Source organism: Oryctolagus cuniculus, chromosome 6 (genome assembly GCF_964237555.1).
Source record: "Oryctolagus cuniculus chromosome 6, mOryCun1.1, whole genome shotgun sequence".
Classification (NCBI taxonomy): Eukaryota; Metazoa; Chordata; class Mammalia; order Lagomorpha; family Leporidae; genus Oryctolagus; species Oryctolagus cuniculus.
This window is the reverse complement of record NC_091437.1, coordinates 61,145,006-61,172,209: the sequence shown is the minus strand read 5'-3', so window position 1 is coordinate 61,172,209 and position 27,204 is coordinate 61,145,006. Positions and strand designations below refer to the sequence as shown.

At 49.3% G+C, this 27,204-nt stretch overlaps 1 long non-coding RNA gene across 1 annotated transcript in view; it reads right to left on the bottom strand.

Annotated features, from left to right (window-relative positions):
- Positions 1-7,443: 7,443 nt before the first annotated feature.
- LOC103347975 (uncharacterized) overlaps positions 7,444-27,204 on the bottom strand; it is a 38,032-nt gene continuing 18,271 nt past the window's right edge. The window contains exon 3 of the long non-coding RNA XR_007918575.2: positions 7,444-9,478. This is a non-coding gene — a long non-coding RNA (uncharacterized lncRNA). The remainder of the gene's footprint in view (positions 9,479-27,204) is intronic.

Below are 27,204 nucleotides of genomic sequence, written 5' to 3'. Positions count from 1 at the left end.
GTGGGGGGGGTGAACCAACGGAAAGAAGACCTTTCTCCCTGTCTCTCTCTCTCTCACACACTGTCTAACTCTGCCTGTCAAATGAAAAAAAAATTAAGAAGTCTACAGGCAGAATTTCATATCCTTCATGTAAGCTACCATTCTTTAAAAAAAATATATATGGATGGATGGGTGGATGGATGGATGGATGAATGGATAGATGTATGGCTAGTGGGTGGATGGTTGGATGGATGGATGGATGGATGGAGGATGGATGGGTGACGGATGGGTGATGGATAGATGGATGAGCACATTGAGGAGAATGACCACTGATCCGCATCATCCTGGCTTCCCCTGCACAGGGTCAGAGGTCACATGTCTCTTTCTCATGGACCAAAGGTAGCACTTACAGCACAAAAATAGTCTTTGGTCATTGTGGATTTTTCCGTTGAAGGCCCTTGGAAGGCTGACAGCTGGAAAAACAAAATGCAACTCTGATATCACACAAACATGCTCTCCCCTACTTCAAGATCAGTCCTGGAGGATGGAAGAGAAGCCTTATGTGTGGATGAATGTGGAAAACTGATTATATATTAAAGTGAATGGGGCCGGTGCTGAGGCATAGTGGATAAAGCCATCGCCTGCAGTGCTGGCATCCCATTTGAGCGCTAGTTCACATCCCAGCTGCTCCACTTCTGATCCAGCTCTCTGCTAGGCCTGGGAAAGCAGTAGAAGATGGCTCAAGTCCTTGGGCCCCTGCACCTGCGTGGGAGACCCGGAAGAAGCTCCTGGTTCCTGGATTTGGATAGGTGCAGCTCCAAACTGGGGAATGAACCAGCAGATGGAAGATCTCTCTCTCTTTCTGTCTGCTTCTCCTTCTCTCTGTTTGTAGCTCTGACTTTGAAATAAATAAAGAAATCTTAAAAGAAAGAAAGAAAGCAAGCAAGCAAGCATTACAGAAAAAAAAAAAAAACATGTTGTGATGTGAATAACTTCTGGGGTATCAGAAAACATTGTTTCAGAAGAAATGACTGGAAAGTTGAGCCTTAGGCATGGCCAGAACATGAAAAATAAAGATGGCCATGAGGGAGGCCACTGTCATAGGGAGCCCTTGCAGACTCTAGCAGCTCAACCAGGGTTTGCTGCCTCCTGGGGAGCTGCCCATTCACCCAAGCTTATGGGGCTGATCCAAGAATCTGTGGGTAGGAGAGTGAGGGGGCAACAACGGTAGAGAAGTTAATATCGGGGTAGCAAGGACACCAACGCAAGAAGTGCTTTATACGTCAGCTATACGATCCACCTGCTGTGTGATTTGGGACATGGGATGCAGCTTCTCTGAGCCTGGGTTTTCTCACCTTCAAAACGGGAGCTGGGGGGAAAGTAAGTGTCGTACAGGATTTACGAAACCTTCGCTGCAGTCATCCATGTAATGTTAGCACACATGGCACCTCAGTGCTTGCTGAAAGCCAGCAACCAGGGTGGGAAAGATGCAGCAATGGTGGTGACCTCTGAGGCTGTCCCTTTGGGAGCCCCTGCAACGCATGTACTTCTGGAAACAAGCAGACTCATTCGGAAAACCACAACAGTTTGGGAAGACCTGGATCTGACACCCAGCAACAGGAACCTGGGTGAGTGGCTGTCATTGCCAGAAACTTGACGGACCAACTGGGGGGATGAAGAGGGGGACCAGCTGGGCCTCCTAAGGACCGTTCCCCAGATGCACTGGACCGAAAGCTAACAAGGAAGGAAACCAAATCCACATGTGGAGACCTGGAGAGTGCCACTAAAGAGCTGGAAGGTGGAAGAGGGTGTCAGGGACAGGGTTTGCTACTTTCTACCCTGTTTATGGAATTAATTTATTTAAAAATGAAATAAGAACCTTTCTTTGCAGGAGTGGTTTGACTGATATAGGACAGGAGTAAATAAAGGGTACAGGTCCCTTAGACCATCCCAAGTGGCAGCCACCTGCTGAAACTCCACCCAAGGCCAACTGGACCTCTCCACCACTCACTCAATGGGATAACTTCTGTGTTAGGAATTTAGCTACAGTAGTCTCCCCGACAAACCCTTATCCATGGGGGGATGCAATACAAGACTCTCAGTGGACGCCTGAAACCACAGATCATACTGAACCCTAGATGTAATATGTTTTTCCTGTATATCAAAACCATGATAAAGGTTAATTTATGAAGTAAGCACACTTAGAGATTAACAATAACATAATAAAATTGAACAACTGCAATAATTATATACAGACACAAAAGTGTCAGTGAATGTTCTCTCTCTCTCCCTCCCTCTCTCTCTCTCTCTCTCTCTCTCTCAATATCTTAATTGTACTGTACTCAGCCTTCTTCCCATGATGGTATGAAACGATTCCATGCCTATGTGATAAGATGAAGTAAGTCAGGCCAACGCTGTGGTGCAACAGGTAAAGCTGCCCCTTGTAGTGCCAGCATCCCATATGAGCACCAGTTCGAGTCCCAGATGCTCCACTTCCAAGCCAGCTCCCTGTTAATGTACCAGGGGAAGCAATAGAAGATGGCCCAAGTCCTTGGGCCCCTGAACCCATGTGGGAGACCCATATGAAGATCCTGGCTCCTGGCTTGGATCTAGCCAAGCCCTGACTATTGTGGCCATTTGGGGAGTGATCCAGTAGATGGAAGATTCATTCTATATCTATCTATCTATCTATCTATCTATCTATCTATCTCTGCCTTTCCTTGTCTGTAACTCTGATGCAAATAAATAAACAGATCTTAAAAAAAAAAAAAAGACAAAGTGAGGTGAATGAGGCAGGCATCATGACATAGTGTGAGGCCACTACGGAGCGTTGCTTGGACACAAATACTGCAACGGCACCACAGTTAGCCTGAAGGCAGAGTGACTGCCAGGTGACGAATGGCAGGTGGCGTTGATGTCATGGATACACTGGGCAAAGAGAGGACTCACATCCAGGGTAGGGTGGAATAGGGCAGCACCAGAGCTCATCACATCACTCAGAACAATCTCATTTAGACGTAGGGATTTCTTATTCCTGGAATTTTCCATTTGTTTTCACTTGAATAGGATTTGACTCCCAGAACTCAGGCAAACTTTCAAATCCCAAAGTCTTATGCTAACAGTTAATGGATTAATGCTAAGGGGTGATGGATCAGGGAGGAGGCTTGATCCAATTATGGTGATTGAAGGTGGAGCCATTGAGAAGCGACTGGATTGGATGGATTGGCTGCAGGGGTGGAGCCCATGACGGAAGCATGATGACTCTATAAAGAGACACACGGGCCCGAGGACGAGCGTGCCTCCTGTCTCCCTCGCTCCCTGTTTCACCAGGCGATCCTTGCTCCACACTGTCCACCCAGCCTCACCAGGTGGCTGAACCTGTGGGGCCTGCCCAATCTTGGACTGTGGTCCCCCAAAACTGTTAGCCCAAACACAGCCCCTTCCGAAGTAACTCCTCTCTGGGATTTCAGCTGAAGAAACAAAACATATGTGGGGACCCCGTTGACCTTGAGTGACTCCAACTAAACCACGGATGAGGAGAAATTCTCGTATTATGCAACCAAGCCACCGCTGGATGCACCACGAGAGCCCGCGCTCAGACTAAATGACCAACAGCTGGGGTTCAAGCCTCATTTGTTTTTCTTTTTTCTTTTTAAGATGAAATTTCACAGTATTTCTAAAATTAAAAAAACAAACTAATAACCTCATATGGCTTTAAAACTAGCAATAAAAGGTACCGTGCTGTCAGGCGCCCTGCCCGCTCTGAGCGGCTGGAGTCTGACAAGAGCGCTGAGTACACTGTGGCAAGAACAGAATTAATAAATGACATAAGACACTACTTTAATATGAAGAACATTGGGGCCGGCACCGTGGCGTAGCAGGTCAAGCCCCCACCTGCAGCGCCGGCATCCCATATGGGCACCAGTTCAAGACCTGGCTGCTCCAGTTCCGATCCAGCTCCCTGCTAATCACCCCCAAAAGCAGCAGAAGATGGCGCCGGTGCTTGGAGCCCTGCCACCCACCTGGGAGACCCAGACGGAGTTGCAGGTTCCTGGCTTCAGCTGGTCCAACCCTGGCTGTTGCAGCCATTTGAAGAACAAACCAGGGGATGGAAGGCCTTTCCTTCTCTGTCTCTCCCTCTGTCACTCTTCCTTTCAATAAGCAAAATGAATTCTTGACTTGGGGCCCAGCTCACAGACTGCGGCGCATCCCTCTGGGCTTCAGGTGCTAGCTGAGTCTACCCAGGTCATTGAGTTCAAACAAAGCCATTAGGGGGGCCCTAAACTGAGATGTGTGGTGTCCTTCTAAGAAGACAGCCGTGTAGGGCACAGGCGCAGGTGGAGAGGCTGTCACGTGGCGATGCAGGCAGAGATGGGAGTCAGGAAACAGCAAGGTAAGGAAGACCACCGACTGCCAGCCAAGCCCCCGGAGTGGGCAGAGGCTCCCCTGTGTGCATCCCAAGAATGCGGCCGGCCAACATCTGATTTTAGACCTGCGGCCTCCAGACCCAGGAGTCAGCAGCTTCTGCTGTTTTTTTTTTTTTTTTTTTTTTTTTTTTTTTAATAATTATTTTATTTATTTGAAAGACAGAGTTACTCCCCAAATGACCGCAAAGGCCAGAGCTGAGCTGAAGCCAGGAGCCAGGAGTTTCTTCCAGGTCTTCCACATGGGTACAGGGGCCCAAGGACTTGCTTTCCCAGGCCATAGCAGAGAGCTGGATCAGAAGTGAAGCAGCCGGGACTCGAACCGGCGTTCATACAGAATGCCGGCGCTGCAGGCTGAGGCTTTAACCCGCTGCACCATAGCGCTGGTCCTAGCTTCTGCTGTTTAACCACCCACTCTGCAGGCTTTGTCACAGCAGCCCTGAGACACCAACCTCACTTGCTGATGGTTTGCCTAATTATGCACCCTGTTCCTTCTGCGTCTTTATACGGAAACTATGTCACAGGCTATTTGTAATCAAACATATACATGATTGATTAATTGAAGATCGAATAAAATATTGGATTAATTCATTAATGCCTATCACGTTCTCCAGAAGAACAGAGCCAGTGGGACATACACAAGAGTAATTCAAAAAGTTCCAAGAGAGACAGCCCTGGCCGGCACCACGGCTCAATAAGCTAATCCTCCGCCTGCAGCGCCAGCACCCCGGGTTCTAGTCCTGGTCAGGGCGCCGGATTCTGTCCCGGTTGCTCCTCTTCCAGTCCAGCTCTCTGCTGTGGCCCGGGAGTGCAGTGGAGGATGGCCCAAGTGCTTGGGCCCTGCACCCCATGGGAGACCAGGAGAAGCACCTGGCTCCTGGCTTCGGATCAGAGCGGTGCGCCGGACGCAGCAGCCATTGTGGGGTGAACCAACGGAAAAAGGAAGACCTTTCTCTCTGTCTCTCTCTCTCTCACTATCCACTCTGCCTGTCAAAAGAGAGAGAAAGAGAGAGAGAGAGAGAGAGAGAGAGAGCCTTGCACTCATCTCCAAAAGCTGTTACCAAAAGAGTCACCATGGTCTCTCCAGTATGAGCGGCTTCCTCCACCCCCCACTCACCGTCAGCCTCCTGGTTATGACTCAGACACAAACCTGAGTCTCCAAGCGTGGGCCTCAGCACTCAGCGACATCCTGCCTGGCCGAGCGGCTTCCCCCCAGCCTAACTCTGTGTCCCCTTAAGCAGCCACCACCATCACCCACCAGAGAATACCACCTGGCACGGTTCTTGGAGGGGTTGATGCCAGAGATCACTTGGGCATGGACTGACAGGCAGTGCTGGCAGATAATGGCCAGAAGCAGGTACCACCTGCCGGAGGTCAAGAAAGCCTAGTCCTTGGGGCAAGAGTGGATGGAGAAAAGGAACTAAAGATAGTGTGCATTTTTAACGAACTTTTCAAAGACCCCTTATGTATGTATGTATGCATGCACACCCGTGTGCGTGTGTACATGTGTGTGTTTGTGTGTGTGTGTGTTCATGCATTTGGAAAAGGTCATAGAAAATGGGATTAAAAAATAATGGTTTTTAGTGGAATAAAACTTTAACATCCACACACATGAAGGGTGTTCAAAAACCTCATGGGAAATGCATATTGTGAGAAAAGGAATGGATTTCAGAATTAAAATATTTGCACTGCAGTAAACTTATTTTTCCATCTAATATTTCCAGGAACTTTTTGAAGTCCCCTCATGTACACACTCAGGAGAGGATTTCTCATGGGACTTGGCTCACATGATTATGGAATCTACGGAGTCCCGTGCTATGCTGTGGAATCAGGACGCCTGAGAGCCAGAGCACGCCATGGCGTGAGTTGCGATTCAAGGCCAAGGCCTGAGAACACATAGAGAGGTTGGGGTAGGGGAGGGGAGGGTTTGGGTAGAACAAACTCAGAGAGCAAAGGCCTGTGAGCCAGGGCTCTAACGTCCAAGGGCAGGATAAGATGGATGTCCCAGCGAAGGGAGAGAGACAGACTCCCCCTGGCTTCCACCTCCTTTGCCTATGTATTAAGTTTGAGACCAGATTGAATTACTTGGGTGTGTTAATGACCTAATGTCGCCCAACAAAGTACCATGAATTTAGCAGTTTTAACACAACACACATTGATATGTCAGAGTTTCCCGGGGTCAGGAATCTGGGTGCTGCTTTTCTGGTTTGTGAATGGCCATGGGCCTCTCCCCACGACAGCTGGCTTCATCAGGACACGGAAGGAAAAGAGGAAGAGAGAACATCAATAAGAAAGAGGGCAGGCTTTTTACAGCCTGATGTCGGAGGAAGTGACATCATTGTTTCTGACGAATTCTACTGCTTAGAAACAAAATCATTGGCTCTAGCCCAAACGCAAAGTGCCGCCGATGAGGGCCAATTTAGAAGGCTGCCAGCCATGCCAGGGACAGCTAAAAAGAAGCAAAGTTCAGTCAATCTTGTCTCCAATTCTCAGAAAAAAAGAGAAATTATATATATATACACACATGTGTGCAAGTAAACATATAGTGTGTGTGTGAGTGCATACATATACAGTATATTTGCAGTAAATCTATAAAGTATATGTGTGTATTTCGAATACACAAACACATACACACATATAAATGTGTATGCATATATACAGTATGTGTGTATGTATATATGTGCATATGGCACATGCAGTATATGTGATTACACATATAAAGTATGTATTGTATATTGCTGATATATATGGTGTGTGTAGTGTGTGTATACATGTATGGTCTTTGTAGTGCATGTGTGCATGCATATAGTGCATATGTGTATACATCTATGTGGTATCTGTGCTCACACATATTTGTAGGATTGTAGTATGTATGAATGTACACATACATGATTATGAGTATGTTTATACATATTAGATAGAACTTATATAATTGGGCATTTCATAAAATTCATGGAAAAGTGGAATTAGAGAGAGAGAGGTCTCCCATCTGCTGGTTCACTCCCCAATTGGCCACAATGGCCAGAACTGCACCGATCCAGGAGCTTCTTCTGGGTCTCCCAGGCAGGTACAGGGGCCCAAGCACTTGGGCCATCTTCCACTGCTTTCCCAGATGCATTAGCAGGGAGCTTATTGGATTGGAAGTGGAGCAGCTGGGACTCAAACCTGCACTCATATGGGATGTTGGTACCACAGGCAGCGACTCAACCCGCTAGGCCACAGCGCCAGTCCCTTGGGCGAGTCTTAGATGTCCCTTCATGCGTAGTACGGGTGTACATCTGTAGTATATGCAGTACATGTGTGTGTAACGGTTTTTGAAGAATATAATTTGGAAGAATACAAATTATTAGCTTGGCTCTCAAAAGAAGGCTTTTCAGTAGGAACAGGGCACAGACAGAACCACATTCCGGGCTATTATACCCTGAATACTGATGTGGGAAGATTGCTTTTCTAGGTCAGTTTCCCAGAGGGCAACAATGCCAAGGCATGAGGGTGAGTGGGTGAAAGCTGAGATGCGACAGGAATGGGGGCTTGCGGGCCTGGGGCTGGGGGGAAGAGCGAGCAAGCCGGAGCTGCAAATTCCTTCCAGACTTAATAATCCCGGGCATCATTAGGATCCAAAGCAAGACTTCAGAACATATGTTTTGTGTTGACAGCGGACCCTTAATTAAAACAGCCCCGGTGAAGAACGGCCTGATTAAAGAAAAGTGGTGCTTAAAGAACAATTTGACTGCTGATTGACATGGGTTGGCAGAGTGGGTAATTCCCCGCCTGGGTCCACAGTCCCCGGAGACCACAGGGGGCATGCATCCCCCTGAGTGCTCCCAGCGTGTCAACGTGCAAAGGCCATTCACGGCCCTGGTCTCCTTGATGGCTCCAGATCCACAGCATTTCCACTTCAGAGACGAGCCAGCTATGCAGGAGAAGCGAGGGGACCTGCTGGTGGCCCCCGGCAGCCGGCACGGCCACAGCCAAGCTCCTCTTGTGCCGCGTTCACTTGCATGCCAGTTCTGGCCGTTGCAATGAATCCACACGTCTTGTCGGTTATAAAAACCATATGCCTCCTTTGCACAGCCCTTCTTGGGCAAGCGGGGTTTGTAGCGGCACTGGGGGTCACCGCAAGGGATCGGGGAGCCTGCGGTCCACAGGTCGGGATGGTCTGGAAGGAACTGGGCTGGGACGGAGCTGCCCCACGCAGCAGGCTGTCTGTGTTTCCCGGAAGTGCCAGAGAGGTGGCCACAGGGCTGACGATGGGACACGCCTATTCCATGAGACAGCTGAAATCATTTTGGGGTTTGATGAAATGAACCACTTCCCAGGAACAGCAGATCTTCTCCGAGGAAACAAGATTCTCAGGAAACAAATTCACTTTTATGTCAGTTAGGGATGGAAGATTTAGGGGAGGGGCAGCAAATCCCATCCTGCATGGGACACCCACCTCCCCACCCCACACAAACAGGTACACACATACAGATCTGTGCCCCTACCAGACCCTCTGCTTCTGCGGCCCTCAGGGAGTCACCATGCATGCCAGGAAATGATGGAGACTTTAGGTGAACACCTTCAGAAGGGCTCTCCTCGCGTGCATAATGACAGCCAGCTTGCTGTGTGCCCGGCACACGGTTTGTACCTGAATTCCGTCATTTAATCCCCACGGGAGTTCTATGAGGTGCCACTATTATTAGCCCCACTTAAACACTACCCTTTATGGGCCTTTTTATGAGAAAGACACTTTTTAACTTCAGTGAACTAGGAATTTATGATCCGACACGATCAGCTTTCATAGGTAAGTAAAAACCATGGGTTAGAATTTGGTGGAGGGGCCCATCTGGCCGTCGCTGGCTTCCGTGGATAGTGGAACTGTTTTCTCAAAGTTTCCTCTCTCCCTTGGTGAGTTTGACTGCCTCGATACCCTGGGACTCTTCCACAGGCACACACACGCTGGTCATGGCTGACAGGTGCCAGGAGGGTGATCCGACCCAAGCTGTCCCTTCCCTGGGCAAAATCCCAGCCAGTTTCTCTTCTAGTGGCAGAACTGCGGCGTTGAAAGACAGGCCACGTCACCATGGGCTGCACTGCAGAGAGGAGAAAATAAAGCCGCTTAGAGAGAAAAACCATGAAATGAGGCAGGCACAGTGTTCCGGAACATTCCATGTGCAGATGCTGATTGTTCCTGAGCTCGGCTCACCTATTCCCCTTCCTGAGGTCCGGCTCTGCAGCCCTTACTTGGATTCATACTTCAGAGAGTTTTACCCGGCTTTTGACACTTGCACCAAGAGTCCTGGCTAATAAACAAAGAGTTCCTTGGGAGGATGATCCAGGCTGAGGCTTCAGGAACACCCCAGCTTCTATATATACCCATGACTCAATCTCAAGATTACAACTTTTTTGAGAGGTAGAACAACAGAGAGAGCTCCAATCCACTGCTTCTCTTCCCAGATGCCCACTCTAGCTGGGGCTGGAGCTGCGCCTAGCTGGGAGTTAGGAACTCAATTCAGGTCTCCCACATGGGGGGCAGGGACCCAGTCATTTGAGTCACCTTGCTGCCTCCCAGGGTCTGCATTGGCAGGAAACAGGAGTCAGATCTGGAGCCAGGAGTGGAACCCTTGTCCTCTGATGTGGGATGCAGGCATCCTCACTGCTGTGCTCCATGCGGGCCCCATGGCAAGGGTTAGAGCCGACAGCTAGAACCACCGAGCTGAGCTGACGTCTTTGTGATCCACCACCATGGTGGTCATCAGGCTACTAAGAAAGACCAAACCATACAAAGTGCTTTAGTCTGTCCGGCACGAACCAGGGAAGTCAACAGGACTGTTAAACCACTCTATTCCCTGATTCCCTGACGCTGGTGAGTGGGCTGATGGATTTGGTTAATGAAGGAGACTAAGCGGCAAGGTGGGTGATGCAGTAGCTACAAGTGTGGGTCTGGGGTTAGACGGCCAGCCACAGCAGCCCAGGAGCAAGCCGGGCGGCCGGGAAGCCTGCACCCGCTTCCCATCGGTGAGGTGGAGATGACAACAACTCAGCTCAATAGAGCAAAGCACACTAGGTACACAGCATGCCCCACTAGACACACGGCAGCACCGTGCATGCAACACTGCATGGACTCCCAAAGGTTTCTACCATGCAACCTTCACAGACGCTCCTGGAAACACGGACACCAGCATCAAAAGAGATCATGCATACACCCTGGCCCCGCCTCGGAAACTTACAAGTACATTAGCGCAGCAAAGACTCTGAGCAGTCCCGCAGCAGAAAGAAACCTTATCTTTGCTTACATCAGCATTTCCCAAATTGACTTCGCTACAGGATCTTGTTCGAGGGGCTTTCCCCATGCACCACTTTAATGCTGGCCTAAAGGTCTCATAGCCCAACTGAGATCCTTTTGCTCCAGGACAAAAACATCTCAATTCCCCTTGCAAATCTGCTTATGTGCGGGCTTATTTCTCTGGGTTCAAGTGACTTCCTGGGCATACATATTTACAAAACAACAGGCAAATTGTGTATCTGCCTTGATTTACAAGGAGGGGGAAAAACACAGGTCATGTTGGTTTGGGGAAATTTCTAGATTAGGCCACCATGCTAGGAATCCAAACAAACAATCAGACCAAAAAAGCAGATTTTTATCTGCCTGGGTTACGAAGGAGCCGAATGTTTAGAAAAAGTAACTCATAATAAAATTACCAGTAAGCGAATCTGCATATTGTGCCATAAATACCACAAACTCGCAGCTTGGGGCAGGTACACAGGATCTTCAGAAAGTTTGCTCAAGACGGAATTAAGAGATAAGTTTATTTTTAGAAAGAATTGAAATCCATACCTTTGAGGAGTTTTCAAAAAGTTCTTGAAAATTCATAGTATGGAAAAACTAGGCATGGATTTTGAAAAATTTTACATCAAAATAAGTGTGTTTTTTTTTTTTTTTTTTTTTTTTTTGAGAGGCACAGAGACAGGAAGACAGAGTTTCTATCTGCTGGCTCAACTGCTCAGAATCCTGCAGCGGCTGGGATTGGGCCAGGCCAAAGCCAGGAGCTGAGAACTCAACCCGGCTCTCCCGTGTGGGTGGCAGGGACCCAAGGACTCGAGTCTCCCTGAGTCTGTGCTTGCGGGAAGCTGGAGTCAGAAGCAGAGTGGGGACTCCCCTTCAGACACTCGGATGCGGGATGTGGGCGTCTGGCCAGCATTTTCACCACCACACCAGACACCTCCCCCTACACTTCTCTTTTTCATTCCATTTGCCATAAGCTCTCTGAAGCACCTTGCACAGGCAGAGTGGCTGTGGAGCCAAAGCCAAGGCTCTGAGTTTCAGCCCTAATGCCTACTGGCTGCAACCTTCAGCCAGTCACGCCATCCCTCTCCCCTGCTGTGCTGTCTTCTGATCCTTGAGAGCAGGGACAGTCCCGCCCTCCTGCAGCCCAGTGAGGTCCGCGTGGGAGATGGTGGCTGGGAAGGAAAGGCCTGTAACCCCCTGCCCACATGACACTAGTGTATTCTGTGCTGTAGCAATGACAGCACGGTGCAGCTGAAGTTCTGCAGATGGTGTGTGCATGTCATAGAGACAGGCAGAATGTCCATTAAAGGGGTAGCAGGTGCAAACCTTAGGCTCTGCAGCCCATTGACGGTTCTCTGTTACAGCTACTCAACTCTGCTGCTGGGGAATGAAAGAAGCTAGGGAGAGAGGCCCTTGCTGTGGCATAGTGGGTAAAGCTGTTGCCTGTAGTGCTGGCATCCCCTGTGGACGCCAGTTCGAGTCCCAGCTGCTCCACTTCCAATCCAGCTCTCTGCTATGGCCTGGGAAAGCAGGAGAAGATGGCCCAAGTGCTTGGGTCCCTGCACCCGTGTGGGAGACCCTGAGGAAGCTCCTGGCTCCTGGCTTCAGATTGGCCCAATTCCAGCCACTGTGGCCATTTGGGGAGTGAACAAGCAGATGGAAGACCTCTCTCCCTCTATCTCTCTCTGACTCTCTGTAACTCTGCCTTTCAAATAAATAATATTTTAAAAAAAATAAGCTTTGGAGAATAAGGTTAGTGAACAGATGTGGCTGTATGTGCCAATAAAACTTAATTTCAATTTATTAACTTGAGAGGCAGAGAGATGGAAAGAGACCAACGGAGCTCCCATCTGCTGGTTCACTCTCTAAATGCCCACAATGGCCGGGATTTAGGAACGCAGTCCAGGTCTCCCACAAAGGAGGCGGGAGCCCCCTGACTTGAGCTGTCACTGCTGCCTCCCAGGATCTACACTTGGCAGGATGCTGGAGCCAGGAGCAGTGCCCAGAAATGAACGCGGGCACTCGGATACGGGACCCGCCTGTCTTAACCACTGGGCTAAATGCCTACTCCCTAAAACCATATTTATTAAAAAAAAAAAAAAAAGCAGACAGATCTGGCACATGAGGTGTCGTTCCCCACCCCCTGGTAGATAAGACCCACCAAGAAACAAAACAAAACCAAAAAAGCAAAAGGCAGAGAAAAGCTGAGGTGTGCGGGATGGTGAGATTTGTAGCGCCGACAAAATGGATTTCCCTTCAGTGTTACAAGGCTCCTTTTGCAATGAGTGAAATAGGTGTCTTTTACTAAACCAGCCATGTTCTACTAAGATTCCAAGGATTGTCTCGGGATTTCTGGGAACAGCTTTCAAGTTCCACTTCCTCTGCTTCAAATTCCAACTCTGTAGGGGTCCTGGGGACCTTTCCCACATCACAGACAGGGCTGTTTGTGTGGGAGGAGGGGCCTGCATACCATCGCAGAGCTGCTGTCTTAGAGTAAGGCAAGCTACACTGGCTCTTTGGGCGGCTGTAGCTCCAAGGTCCTCTCCCAGAAGCAGGGGGCTCTTTGCGCCTCCCCTCCTAAGATGCCTGTCAGTGTCTGGGCGCATTTCCCGTTCTTAACTGGGGGAGGGGGAGAGGGGATTGCTACTGGTATACGGGGAGGAGCAGAGGCTGGGGTTGTCAATAAACACCCCACAAGGCACAGGACAGCCCCTCCGTCACAACGAGGAACTGTCTGAACCGCTCACAGCACTGGGCGGAGGAGAAGCCTGGTGCTGTGCTGATGAACTTGACATTCAAAACAAACAGGCATTTGCATACTGACATCTCTGCAGCACCCTTCGTATAATAAAAGGGAGTCGTGTCTTCCCAGATGTTTTTCTTAAGGCGCCAGGGTCGACACCAACACCGGGACAGCCTGTTTCACAATCAACATTACCAGGAAAACGCAGGGGGAAACAGCATGGTTACTATGGATGCATTCCCTATATCATGGAGCTAACAGTGAAATACATGACGTCAAGTCATCTCAGGGAGTCTGGGCCTGGGTTAGCTTGGGAGACGGACAAGTGCAGGAGTGATGACGGGTTTGTAGGCATGTACGGTAACATAGGTTCTTCCTCATTCTGTCCCTGACTTTTGCAGAAGTCCTGAGTTTAATCCTAGCAGTAGGGGACAGAGAAGGGGAAAAGGGAAAGTGTTCCGGAACCTTTTGAAATGCAATACCCATGCCAGCCGCGTTGGTAATAAGAGCATTCATGCAGAACACTGTCTGAGCAGCTTCGAATGCTGTCCCTTCTGGGCTCGCAGCCCCCCAGGGAGGGCAGCATCGCCCCCCCCCCCTTATTTAGAAAACTTAATGACTCACCCAAGGTCATACAGTTCCCGGGTCTGTCGCTGAGACAGTCTGGCTCCAGTCGTTAACTCTGACCCTCATCTTTGTCTGTATCTGTCTCCACGTGCCGCCACCCCACCGAGCCTGAAAGTTCTTGTTTACAGGCCCTCAACGGCCCCGCACCAAGCCTCCCTCCCAGCCTCACTCGCTCACCTCCCCCTCCTCCCCTCACTTAATAGAACTGAATCAAAACCAGATTTTTGCCTCGGCAGAGGACGAACTTCCCGCCGGCGGCCGCGCGGGGGCGCCCCGGTGCCAGCCTGTGGAGCAGCGCGGAGGAGGCCCTGGGAACAGGGACCACCAGTCCCAGGGCCCGGCCGCCGGGGAGAAACGGGAGGACCTGGGCGGGAGGGGGAGCCCCACTCCGTACCCCACACAGGATCGCATGTTTTCTGCATTGCAAAGACAAATATTATTCCGCCCGCGAGATGGCTGTAACCACTTAATTAAGTCTGTCTTGCTGAAACACAGTGGTGAATTCAGTAATTGACCGTTTAAATGTCATGGAAAGCTGCTCGCTGGGCAAGGACTGACACCAAGGGCTGGCAGGGGGAGTTTGTTTTGCAGGCCAGTCTATCTCCTTCCAGAGAGTTCTTTCGCTTTCATAAGACCTCCCTCCCCCAGGTCACCATCCTGCCTGTGGCTCTCTGTCTAGCCACCTCCGGAGTGACTGCCAATCTTAGACCTTACCTGGGCCACTGTGGGGCGTGACCCCTTGGTGACAAGGCCAGGACACAGGTCTTTCTCCTGTCTCCCTCACTGGGCAGGTACAAGCCTAAGCTCCCGTCCCCACAGTAACAACCTCTGTCTCCTTGGTTGTCTCCATCAGGCTCAGCTCACACCATGGCCACCGGTTCCCCAAATAGTTCATTAACAACACTACATGGCCCATGGCGACTTCCTTCCACGGAGGGAGTCCAGTGAATTCCTAAAGAAGGTCTCATCAAGAAATTCTCCGAGGGCAGGTGAAACACAGCGGTCCCTCTGCAGCCTCCAGCCAACCACAGAAACAAGATATCCCAAAGAATCGGGGGTGTCCTGCACCAGTCCACACTTCTCTCTTATTCCCCAAACAATCTGGTTTAAAAACTATTTGCATAGCATTTGCGTTGTGTTAGGTGTTCTGATTCATCTGGAGTTGATTTAGAGGGTAAGGGAGGACGTGTGTAGGTTCTATGCAAATACTGCACCATTCCCATGCCGTAGAAGCCAGCATCTGAAGAGCTTGGTATCCGGGGGTGGGAGGTTGGGGGGGGGGTGTGTTCCTGGAACCAATCGCGTTGGGGTGGGGGGTGTTCCTGGAACCAATCGCGTATCACAGATCTTTTCTGCTTCTCTGTTTCAAACTGAAACCCCCTGCCTTCTAACCCAGCTCCTTTGTTTTATTTTTCTCCAAGGCATTTATCATGGCCTTACACACTAAATGCCATCGTATTTGTTGGTTTATTGTCTCTGTATTCACTCTGTATCGCCAGCATCCCGAACAATTCTCTGAATTGCTCTCAGTCTCTCTCCATCCCTACGAGCTCAGATTAAGTGTAAATCTCACAATTTAGCCCATAAACAGCTCAACAGCAGCCGCTTACATCCAGGGAGCAAAAAAATCAAGCTGGGCCTCTCCGACACCCCCGAGAGAGCCTCACTCGGTCGGGCAGGGCAGGGCAGTGGCTCTATTCTAACCAGTGTCCCTGGCCTTCTCTGTCAGAGCCTGGACAGACCGGCCCTGGCAGCAGCCTCCTGTCCCGCCCACCCCCACCCTGCCAGCTGCCTCCAACTCCTCACCTTCCAGCACCCCCCAACCCCGCCTTCCTCCACTTGAGATGTCAAAATAATCTTTCTTAAAGCAGGAATCTGTCCCTGTCACTTCTCTCCCGGAACTGTCCAGTGGCTCCTCCTTGGCTGCCCAGGGGAAGCTGGGAGAATCGTGGTGGTGAGCACCGCTGTCAGAGCTATGATGTGGGTGGAGACATGGACCCAGGGCCTTGGAGGAGTTAGACCCTCATTCTCAACAAGCCCTAACCACAGCGGTTTGCCCGCCAGAAGACCACAGATGGGAGAGCCAGGCTCTGGTCTGAGCTGCCAGAGGGCAGGTTCCGCCCTAGTTTTGTCTTTTTTTTTTTTTTTGAGTGCAGTAGTGATTGCAAATCATGGAGTGTGTTGGTGTAGCTCACATGGATGTAGGTTAAACAGCACAAATCCACAGAGGTGCAGCAAACACCCATTGTGCCTGGATGCCAGGAAGACTTCCAACACTTAACCAAAAGCTCTCCCGTCTCAGCCACAGGGCTCTTGTGCGTCACAAAGAGACACCAGACTTGCGAGATCAAGCCAGGGCTCCTTTGAGAGATGGGTACGACAGAAAGGTTCTGTACCTTAACCACCGAACCTTGGGAGAATCTTAGGCAGAGAGCTCTGGGTAAGTATTGAAGGATCTTGATACAAGGAAGTTGGTTATGGAGTGCACCTTTGCACCCCTCTAAAAGGCAAGTGTTGGCATCCTAACTCCCACGGTGATGATGTCAGGAAATGAGGCCCTAATACCATCAGGATCGGGATTAGAGCCCAGCGAGGCACACAGGAGTAGTGGAAGGGGAAAAGCTCCACATGATCATCTTAACTGATAAAAAGGCATCTGACGGGGGTCGGCGCTGTGGTGTATCAGGAAAACTGCCTCCTGTAGTGCCGGCATCCCATATGGGCGCTGGTTCGAGACCCGGCTGTTCCACTTCAGATCCGGCTCTCTGCTGTGGCCTGGGAAAGCAGTAGAAAATGGCCCAAATCCTTGGGCCCCTGCACTCTCGTGGGAGACCTGGAGGAGGCTCCTGGCTCCTGGCTTCGGATCTGCTCAGCTCCAGCCATTGCGGCCAACTGGGGAGTGAACCAGCAGATGGAAGACCTCTCTCTCTCTGCATTTCCTTCTCTTTCTGTGTAACTCTGAATTTCAAGTAAATAAATAAATCTTAAAAAAAAAAAAAAAAAAGCATCTGGCCAGCGCCATGGCTCACTAGGCTAATCCTCCGCCTGTGGCGCAGGCACACCAGGTTCTAGTCCCGGTCGGGGCACCGGATTCTGTCCTGGTTGCCCCCTTCCAGGCCAGCTCTCTGCTGTGGCCCGGGAGTGCAGTGGAGGATGGCCCAAATGCTTGGGCCCTGCACCCCATGGGAGACCAGGAGAAACACCTGGATCCTGCCTTCGGATCAGCACGGTGCGCCGGCCGCGCCAGCCATTGAAGGGTGAACCAACAGCAAAGGAAGACCTTTCTCTCTGTCTCTCTCTCTCACTATCCACTCTGCCTGTCCAAAAAAAAAAAAAAAAAAAAAAAAAAAGGCATCTGATAATGTCCTATATCCTTTCTCGACAAAAGCATTCAAGACACTGGGAATCAAAGGGTGTTTCCTGGACCTGATGAAGGGCAGCTAGGAAGGAAGTCACAGATAAGTTCATGCTTGGTGGTGGAGGTCCTCCTCAAGGTTAGAAACAAGACAAGGATATCCTCAAATCCCTTTCCTGGTCCACACTGCGTTAGAAGAGCTAGCCACGCCCAACGGACAGGAAAAAGAAACAACATTCAGATTGTAAATGAAGAAGTAAAATTATCTCCATTCATGAAAGATATCATCTTATACAGAGAGAAAATCCAAAGAATACACAAACACACACACACATACACAACTTTTAGAGCCCCTGAGAGAATTCAGCAAAGGCGTAGGACACAAGGTCAACACACAAAAATTGGTGGTTGGGGCCCGTATTGTGGTATAGCAGGTAAAGACGCCCCTGTGACGCCAGCATCCCAGATGGGCATGGGCTCGAGACCCAGCTGCTCCACTTCCAATTCAGCTCCTTGCTAATGGCCTGGGAAAAGGCAGCAGAAGATGCCCCGAGTGCTTGGGCCCCTGCACTCATGTGGGAGACCTGGGTGAAGCTCTTGGCTTCAACCTGGCCCAACCCTGGCTGTTGTGGCCACTTGGGGAGTGAACCAACAGATGAACCAACCATTCTCTCTCTCTCTCTTCTCTCTCTCTCTCTCTCTGTAACTCTGCCTTTCAAATAAATAAATAAAATCTTCTAAAAAAAAGGCATATTTGCATACACTAGCAATAAATAATCTGAAAATGAAATTTCAAAAAGCAATTCAGTTTGCAGTAACATCAAAAAGAATAAAACAGTTATAAATAAACTTAACTAAGGAGATATAAGCGTTGTATACTTAAAATTGTACAATAGTACTGAAAGAAACTGAAAAGGACCTAAATAAGTACAAAAATATCCTGCGGCCGCTGGGGGCATTCAGGAAGTGAACCAGCACAGGGGTGCGCTCTCTCTCTCTCTCTCTCTCTCTCTCTGTTAAATAAATAAATAAATAAATTTGCTTTAAGCTAAACATAGCATTGCTATGTGACTCAGCTATTCCACCTGTAAGTATATGCTTAGGAGACTTGAAATTGATGTTAAAACAAAACAAATGTTAAATTTTGTGTGCAGATTTCCATGGCAGCCTTATTCATGTTAACCACAATGTGAAAACAGTCCAAATGTCCACCAATTCATGAACAGATGCTTCAGGTTTTTGGTTTTTCGGTTTTTTTCCCTCCCCTTCCTGCCCATCCTGCTCTGGCTGGAGGTCTTTGACTCTAATGAATTTTGCTTTTAAAATAATAATAAAAAAAAAACTCATCAATAGATGAACAAGATGCAGTCTATGTCTATCCACACAGTAGAACATAATTCAGCCATAGAAAGGCAGTACAGCCACACACTACAAATGATGACCCCTGAAGACCGTATGCAGAAGGAAAGAACCGAGACACAATGGGCCGACTAGTCTCTGTTTCCATTCATGTGAAATGTTCAGAAAGGCAAGGCCGCAGAAGCAGAAAGGCAGTGAGCGGTTCCAGGGGGAGAAGCAAGCGGGAGTGACCAGTTACTGGACAAGGCTTTCTCTTCAGAATGATGAACATACTCGGGGGAGTGGTTGGAGGAGCGGGTTAGGCCGCCCCGGAGATGCTGCGTTTCCTACCACAGCGCATCACCCCACCTCCAGTCCTGGCCCTGTTCCCCACTCCAGCTTCCTGCTGCTGTGCCTCCTGGGAGGTGGGAGGTGACGACCCGAGTAGTTGGGTCCCCGCAGCCCATAGGGGAGACCCGGATTGAGTTCCAAACACCTCGTGTTGGCTCCTGCAGGCTTTTGGGGGGTGAACCAGTGGATGGAAGATCTCTCTCTTTTTCTCTCTTGCTTTCACACTCCCCACAGGGTATGTGTGTGTGTGTGTGTGCGTGTGTGCCTTTCAAATAAATTAAATAAATAAATCTTATTTTTCTTAAAAAAGAAAATATTCTCTAATTAAATAATGATGGTTGTTGTAGAACTCTGTGAATGCATTAAAATCACTGATTTGAACACTTAAAAATGGTTTACAGTGATGAATTTTATATTATACGAACTTTAACTGTTTTTTAAGAAGTCATATATACTCATTCTGAAAATAAATACAAAGTTACATAAATTAACAGCGGAAATGCCCATCTTTGTCCACTCCTCAGATCTACTCATCTTTAACGCTTTGCTATGTGTTTTGAGGTCTTTCTGCTATATATGTACACACACACAAAGATGAAGGTGGAGGTTTTGCAAAATGGGATAATAAATGATAATATTCATAATATATGCCTGCCATTTTCTTTTTTTTAAAAGATTTATTTATTTATTAGAAAATCAGAGTTATACAGAGAGAGGAAAGGCAGAGAGAGAGAGGGAGAGGTCTTCTGTCCGATGGTTCACTCCCCAGATGGCCGCAAAGGCCAGAGCTTTGCCGATCCAAAACCAAGAGCCAGGAGCTTCTTCCGGGTCTCCCATGTGGGTGCAGGGGCCCAAGGGCTTGGGCCATCTTCTGCTGCTTTCTCAGGCCATAGCAGAGAGCTGGATCAGCAGCAGAGCTGCCGGGACTCAAACCGCTGCCTATATGGGATGTGGGCACAGCTTTACCCACTACACTACAGCATCAGCACCCTTTACATTCTCTTTTTAACAACTACCTAAGTTTCTGTAGAATGAATAGTAGTGCTACAATTTTGTGTAACTGTTGTCCTGTCGCTAGGCATTTAGAATGCAAACAACTTTTTTATCTTCTAACGCTGCCACAGCGACCATCTCTGTGTTCGTGCCCTTACATACTAGAAGCGGCGACCCTATAGGATGGGCTGATTCCATGTGAATTGCGCTGGCCTGGGTAGTGTGCTCTTCCCAGGAGTATCTAGGGTCTGGAAGAACTCATTGCCATCTTTCCTTGGCACTCCCTTGCACAATGGGGAGTTGGGGCAAGGAGAAAAGGGGAAGGCTGCTGCCATCGGAGGAACGGGGCTATGCAGGGGAGAGAGCCCCAGCGCTGCCACCTTCCAGAAATCTGCGCCAGCACCTTGGCCAGCTTTCACTTTCTAATGTATGGAAACTGATGATGGCAGCGCCTGTCCACAGACTGTCATCCGAAAGGAGGGGGAAAGAGTCGCTGGGATTATTTCAGATGACGAGAGTGCTAACCTGTCTTTCTGGCGCCAGCTCCTCATACAAGCTCCTGCCCAGGCAAACCCTGGGATGCAACAATGTCTCAAGTCACCAGTTTCCTTCCATTCACATGGGAAACCTGGATTTAGTTCCCAGCACCTGGCTCTGGCCCTAGCCTAGCCCTGTCCTAGCTGCTAAGAATGAATCAGAGGATGGAAAACTTCTCTCTGTGTGTGTCTCCCTCCCTCTCTCTCTCTCTCTCTTCTCTCTCTCCCTCTTCTCTCTCTCTTGTAAATAAAAATATTTCTTAAAAAATTTTTGTAAAGAAAGCTGTTAGAGGGACCAGCACTGTGGTTCAGTGAGTTAAGCCACTGCCTATGGTGCCAACATCCCATATGGGTGCTGGTTCATATCTCGGCAACTCCACTTCCTATCCAGCTCCCTGCTAATGGCCTGGGAAAGCAGCTGAAGATGACCCAGGTACTCGGGTCCCTGCATCCATGTGAGAGACCTAAAGGAAGCTCCTGGCTCCTGGCTTTGGCCTTGGCCAGCCCCAGCTGTTGCGGTCATTTGGGGAGTGAACCAGCATCTCTCCTCTCTTTCTGTAATTCTTTCAAATAAATAAATACATCTTTGAAAAAAAAAAAAAAAGAAGAAAGAAAGAAATCTGTTAGGTCTCGGCACTATGGTGCAGCAAGTTAAGCCTCTGCCTGTGATACTGGTATCCCATATGGGCAACAAGACCTAGCTGCTCTACTTCTGATCCAGCTCCCCTGCTAATGGCCTGGGAAAGCGCAAGTGCTTGGGTCCCTGCACCCACATGGAAAACCTGGAAGAAGCTTTGGGCTCCTAGCTGTGGTCTGGCCCAGCCCCAGATGTTGTGACCATGTGGGAAGTAAACCAGTGGATGGAAGATATCTCTCTCTCTCTCTCTCTCTCTCCTCTTCCTCTCTGTAACTCTTCCTTTCAAATAAGTCAAATAAAAATTGCTAAAAAATAAAGAAAGAAAGCTGTTAGTCCTGATGAGTCAGCCGATTAGGGCCCAGTCTTCACTGTAGCTTCCAGAGCAGGTATTTTCTGGAGTGTGCAGTGAGTTTTTGCCAGTTCTGAACACTGTTCAATACAGGAACAGTGAACTATGTTGGTTTCTTTTTTTAAAAAGATTTATTTTATTTATTCAAAAGACAGAGTTACAGAGAGAGGTAGAGACAGAGAGAGAGGTCTTCCATTCCGCTGGTTCACTCCCCAAATGGCCACAATGGCCGAGGCTGAGCTGATCGGAAGCCAGGAGCCAGGAGCTTCTTCTGGGTCTCCCACGCAGGTGCAGGGGCCCAAGGACTTGGGCCATCTACTACTGCTTTCTCAGGCCATAACAGAGAGCTGGATTGGAAGAGGAGCAGCCGGTACTTGAACTGTCGTCCATACAGGATGACAGTGCTGCAGGCTGGGGCTTTAACCCGCTGTGCCACAGTGCTGGTCCCAGTTGTTTTCAATTCCCTTCCCACAAATAGACTGTAGGCTCCCCAAGAACAGGATCTTTATTCATCTGAATTCATCTGAAACCGAGCCCTGAAGCAGTGCTGTTGACAAAGATACAAGACTCTACCAGGCAGTCTCCCAGTCTCCCAGTCTGCCTTTCTTAGCTTAAAGTGTCTTTGCCCTGCTTTGGTCTTTCCAGATCAACCTCTTTCTCAAGTTAACTTACTGGGGTGGGCATTGCAACACGGCAGGTTATGCCACTGTGTAGGGTACCCACATTCCACATTGCAGTGCCTGTGCGACAGTCCCGGCTACTCTGCTTCCAATCCAGCTTCTTCCTAATGCATCCTGGGAGGCAGCAGGTGATGGCTCAAGTGCTTGGGTGCCTGCCAGCCACATGGGAGACCCAGATGGAGTTCCTAGCTCCTGCTTTCAACCTGGCCCAACCATGCTGATTGCTGGCATATAGGGAGTGAACCAGTGGGTAGGAGAGCACTCTCACTGTCACTCTGCCTTTCATGTAGATTAAATAAATAAATAAATAAATATGAGCAATAGTTTTGCTTAATTCATTTAATTTAATTACCTCACTGCCCTGAGAGTGGTGTATCAGGTTCAGTGAGTCCCCCAGGGTCCCAGATCACAATACTCAGGAGGTCATGTGTCTCCTGTATAGAGCACATCTTGATGTTAGGTCTTGTCTAAAGGGTTGGTTTTTTTTTTATTATTATTATTCTGTTTTTTGTTTGTTTGTTTTTGATTTTGTTTGTATTTTCAGGAACCTCAGGTCCTGAGCAAAAAGAAACCACCCCCTGGAACCTACTTTGCCATCATCAAAATCCTGCTAAAGCGTGATTTCTGTCCTAACACTGACCAGTCGGAGCAGGGTCACAGAACTGCAGACCGACCAAGGCCTCGCACGCAAACTCAACACGCACCTCTCAAGGCCGGCTCCGATCCCTAGGGCCCCTCACCCTTCCTCGCTTGGGCAGTCTAGGAATCACAGGACAGCTGCCGGTACTCCTTGCTCTGTGCTTTGCAAGTAAATACCTTCCCCTTCTACCACCCCAGTGGCAGCGACTGGCTGAGCCAGTGCCAGGCAAGTGGAGCCCAGCTTTGGAATTGTATAACATCTCTGCTTGCCGTTGTATGCCAAGCGCCTAGCACGAGGTATGCCATGTAGGCCTTCCAGAAATACATGCTGGTTGAATGAACGACTTATTACTTGGTCCCTAAGCGGCTGTGATCCTGGGAAAAATACTGTATCTCAGAATAAAAAGATAAAGACCAAGAAATGTGTTGAGTCTGCCATTTGCCCAATACCCTGCTAACTTCCAGGGATTCGGTGATAAATCAAACAAGGTTTCTGCTCGCATGGGGCTGACACTTCGGTGTAAAACGGCAGACAGTAAGGGAGCCAGCAAATGAAGACACTAAATCGTTCCAGATTGGGGAAGCCGGTGTTAATGTGCAAGTCTGGTTAGGAAGGCAGACGTAGCTTTTGAGACGCAATCTAGAAAAAGGCTGCACTCCAGTGCAGATCGTGATACAACTGTATTTTGTTATTGTTTTCATTACAAAAGCAATGTGTGCTCGTTGTCACAAGTGAGATGATTTTCTTAAGTACACAAACAGAAAGTTAATTAGATCCTGACCAGCGCCCCCAGGCATTTGCCTAATAGAGACCCTTCTACATGCAAGAGTACCTCAAAAAGTTTGTGGAGGAATGAAATCAAAGATCAGCTAACTGCGGTGCAAAAAATTTTTTGAAATCCATGCTATGATGGTTTTTTTTTTTTTTTTTCAAAATATGCCTTTTCCATTGGTGCCAGCATCTCATATGAGTGAGAGTTCCAATCCTAGCGGCTCCATTTCTGCGCCTGCTCTCTGGATACTAACACACCTGAGATGGTAGGGGAAGTGCTTGGGCCCTGTCGCCCACATGGGAGATCTCGATGAAGCTCCTGGCTTCTGGCTTCAGCCCAGCCAGCCCCAGTGACTGCTGAAGTCACTGCAGGTGAAAGATACCTCTCTTTCTCTTTCACTCTCTCTCTCTCTCTCTCCACCTCTCAGTCTGTCACTCTGCCTTTCAAATAAGTAAAATAAATCTTAGTGGGGGGGAGTTAGGCTTGCTTTGTGCATGATGCTGCAGCTCTGCTGTGCACACTGCGATATCTCATGGACACTGCCTCCAGCCAACAGGTAGAGATTCTGCTAGATGGCTCCAATAATTGAGGAATGGCCAAAGGGCACAGGCTACCTCCCCAGATCAACCAGTCTCTGCTGATGACCGTTTGTGGATGTTACAGGTGCAGCGCTAATGCTCCAGTGCAGCAAAATCACACCTGATAGCATTTTTGTGCTTTGATATGGAGCAAACCAAACATTCTGGCCCAGGAGAGCGCATTCAAATAGTGGGCATTGGCAATCAACAAGCTCTTGACATTAACAAAAAAAACAAACAAACAAAAAAAAATCAAGTCCAGAAGCTAACTCTTTTGTTACTAAACATTTTTTAAATTTATTTTGAAAGACAAAGACACAGAGAAAAGTGACATACCAACAGGCAGGGGGGAGCTCTCTCATCCACACTCCCCAAACGCCTGCAACAGCAGGGCTGGATGAGGCCAGAGCCGGGAGCTCAGAACTCGACCTGAGTCTCCCAAGCGGAAGCAGGGACCCTGGAGCTTGAACCATCATCTGCTGCCTAAAGGGTGTGCATCGGCAAGGAGCTGGAATCAGGAACAGAGCAGAGCTGGAACTCAAACTCGGGCATGCTCATATGGGACGCAGGCTTCCCACACGGCGTCTTCGCTTCAGCACCAAATGCCCAGCCTCAGAGGCTAATGTTCCATCCCAACCATTCACATTCTGCTTTCTTTTGGACTCCAGCTTTAAACTAGTGCAAGCATTACAATGCTATTAGTTCCACTTCCGTGAATGGTGATGATATGTGTCTGATGCGTCCCTTGGGAGTCTTGCTGTTTTGAGTCTTATTAAAAGAGATTTTTCCTTTTGAATTGAATGGCGAATCATGGCAATACTTGCTAATAGACGCAAATAAAGGGGACTTTTGTTCTGAGCTTTTAAAACTTCCAGGGCAGCGTGGATTTCATCATTGCAAAGGGACTTTGCTGTTGCTCTTTTTAAGAAAATGCTGACCAAATGTCCTTCCCATGGTGGTAATATTCATTTTCAGCTGGGAACTTTTAAAAATCCTCTCAAAGGGACTCTTCCTGGTTCTCTTCTAAAGTATTTTATTTAAAAATAAAAAGATTATTTATGTGAAAGGCAGAGCTATAGAGAGGCAGAGGCAGAGAGAGAGAGAGGTCTTCCATCCACTGGTTCACTCCCCAAATGGCTGCAATGGCCAGAGCAGTGCTTATCCGAAGCCAGGAGCCAGGAGCTTCTTCCAGGTCTCCCACGTGGGTGTAGGGGTCCAAGGACTTCGACCATCTTCCACTGCTTTCCCAGGCCATAGCGGAGAGCTGGATCAGAAGTGGAGCAGCGAGGTCTCGAACCAGCACCCATATGGGATGCTGGCACTGCAGGCCGGAGCTTTAACCCGCTGCGCCACAGCGCCGGCCCCCGGGATGGGGTGTTCTTATGATGGCGGCCGGATGGAAGGTGGAAGAATGCAGGAAAACTCTGCTTCTTGGGGAGAGTGTCCAGCAGGGCACTCAAGACACCTCTTACTAGAGTGCCAAGATGTGCGTCCCAGCTCCACCCGGACTCCAGCTTCCTGCTGAAACGTGTGCGCTGGAAGGCAGCCGATGTGGGCCCAAGCAGCTGGGCCCTCGCCACCCATGCTGGAGACCTGGATCGAGTCCCCAACGCCCAACTTCAGCTGGTCTAGGTCTGGCTATTGGGGGGATTTGGAAAGTGAGCCAGCAGGTGGAAGACCTCTTTCTGTCTGTCTGCCTGCCTCTCTCTGCCTTTCAGATAAATAAGTGAATAAACACATTTTTAAGTTAAAAAATAAAAAGGAAATTGCTTCCATAGGCAGACCTGGGTCTGATCCATGCTGTGTTTGATCGCCTGCTCACCACGCTGTCCCCTGAGGCTGACCCATGGTCCTGAGTCTTTGGAGAGGCCCCAGGGGCAGCCGTGAAGCCCCCTAAGCTTCCACACCCGTTCCCCGGAGGGAGAGTGCTGGGCCTGCCATTCCCAAAACTCCTGACTCTGTGGAGAGGCTGTCTCCACTTACATCTCGGGCGAGGGAACTTGGCTTTCAGCTCCGAGGCCCAGGCTGGACTTACTGTGATTTACATACCATAAACTTCTGTGAGTTTCGTTCACCTCTGTGGTCTGATATTAAACAGGCTCTCGGGGGAGCCACGGTGACTGGCGGCTTTTCTGGGCAGCCCAGGGCAGAGTTAGAAGAAAGACAACGTCGAAGAGGCAGAGCAGAGCGCATGCCGGCCTTTGGATCCCCGCTTTTCCTCATCCCCAGCCTTGACAGCCAAAGTGGCAACGTGGTGACCTAAAGGCCGAACTCCAGCTCACCTGTGGTTCCCTCGGGTGACACAGCATGGACCTGCCCCTCCAGAGAAGAAAACCTGTCACCTGCAAGCTAGAAGAACACCACGTGTGCGTCCATAGTCCTCTTCTCAAGTTTTCTGCTCAAGTCCTGCGTTCCCGTTGCTTCCCTCAGCCCATCCTCCATCAGCACAGCGAGGGTGAGCGCTGCTCAGAGCCCAAGTCCTACCGAGTCAGACAACCTCCCGAAAACCTGGGAGGAGAGCAGCTCTCTTCTCGCCCCTGTGCCTTCTTCCCCTCTTCCGCATGCATGCTTGCTCCTCGCCCTTCCTCCTGGACCACCGAGACAGCTCCAGATGGTCTTCCTTCAATATCAAGAGCACTTTGGTCGTCGTTGGCATCTGGTGGCAAGGTTGTGGACCCAATCCCAGCCACTCCACTCGGCCTGATGTTTAAGCAGATGACCCAGTCTCAAAGGTGGCTGGGATTAATATTAAAAAATGTTTTCTCTCTTTTTTAAAGATATATTTATTTATTTAGAGACCTTCCACCTGCTCGTTCACCCTCCAAATGTCTACAATAGCTACAGCTGGGTCAGGCTGAAGCCAGGAGCCAGCAACTCCATCCAGGTCTCCCACAAGGGTGGTAGTGACCAAAGCACTTGGGCCATCCTCCA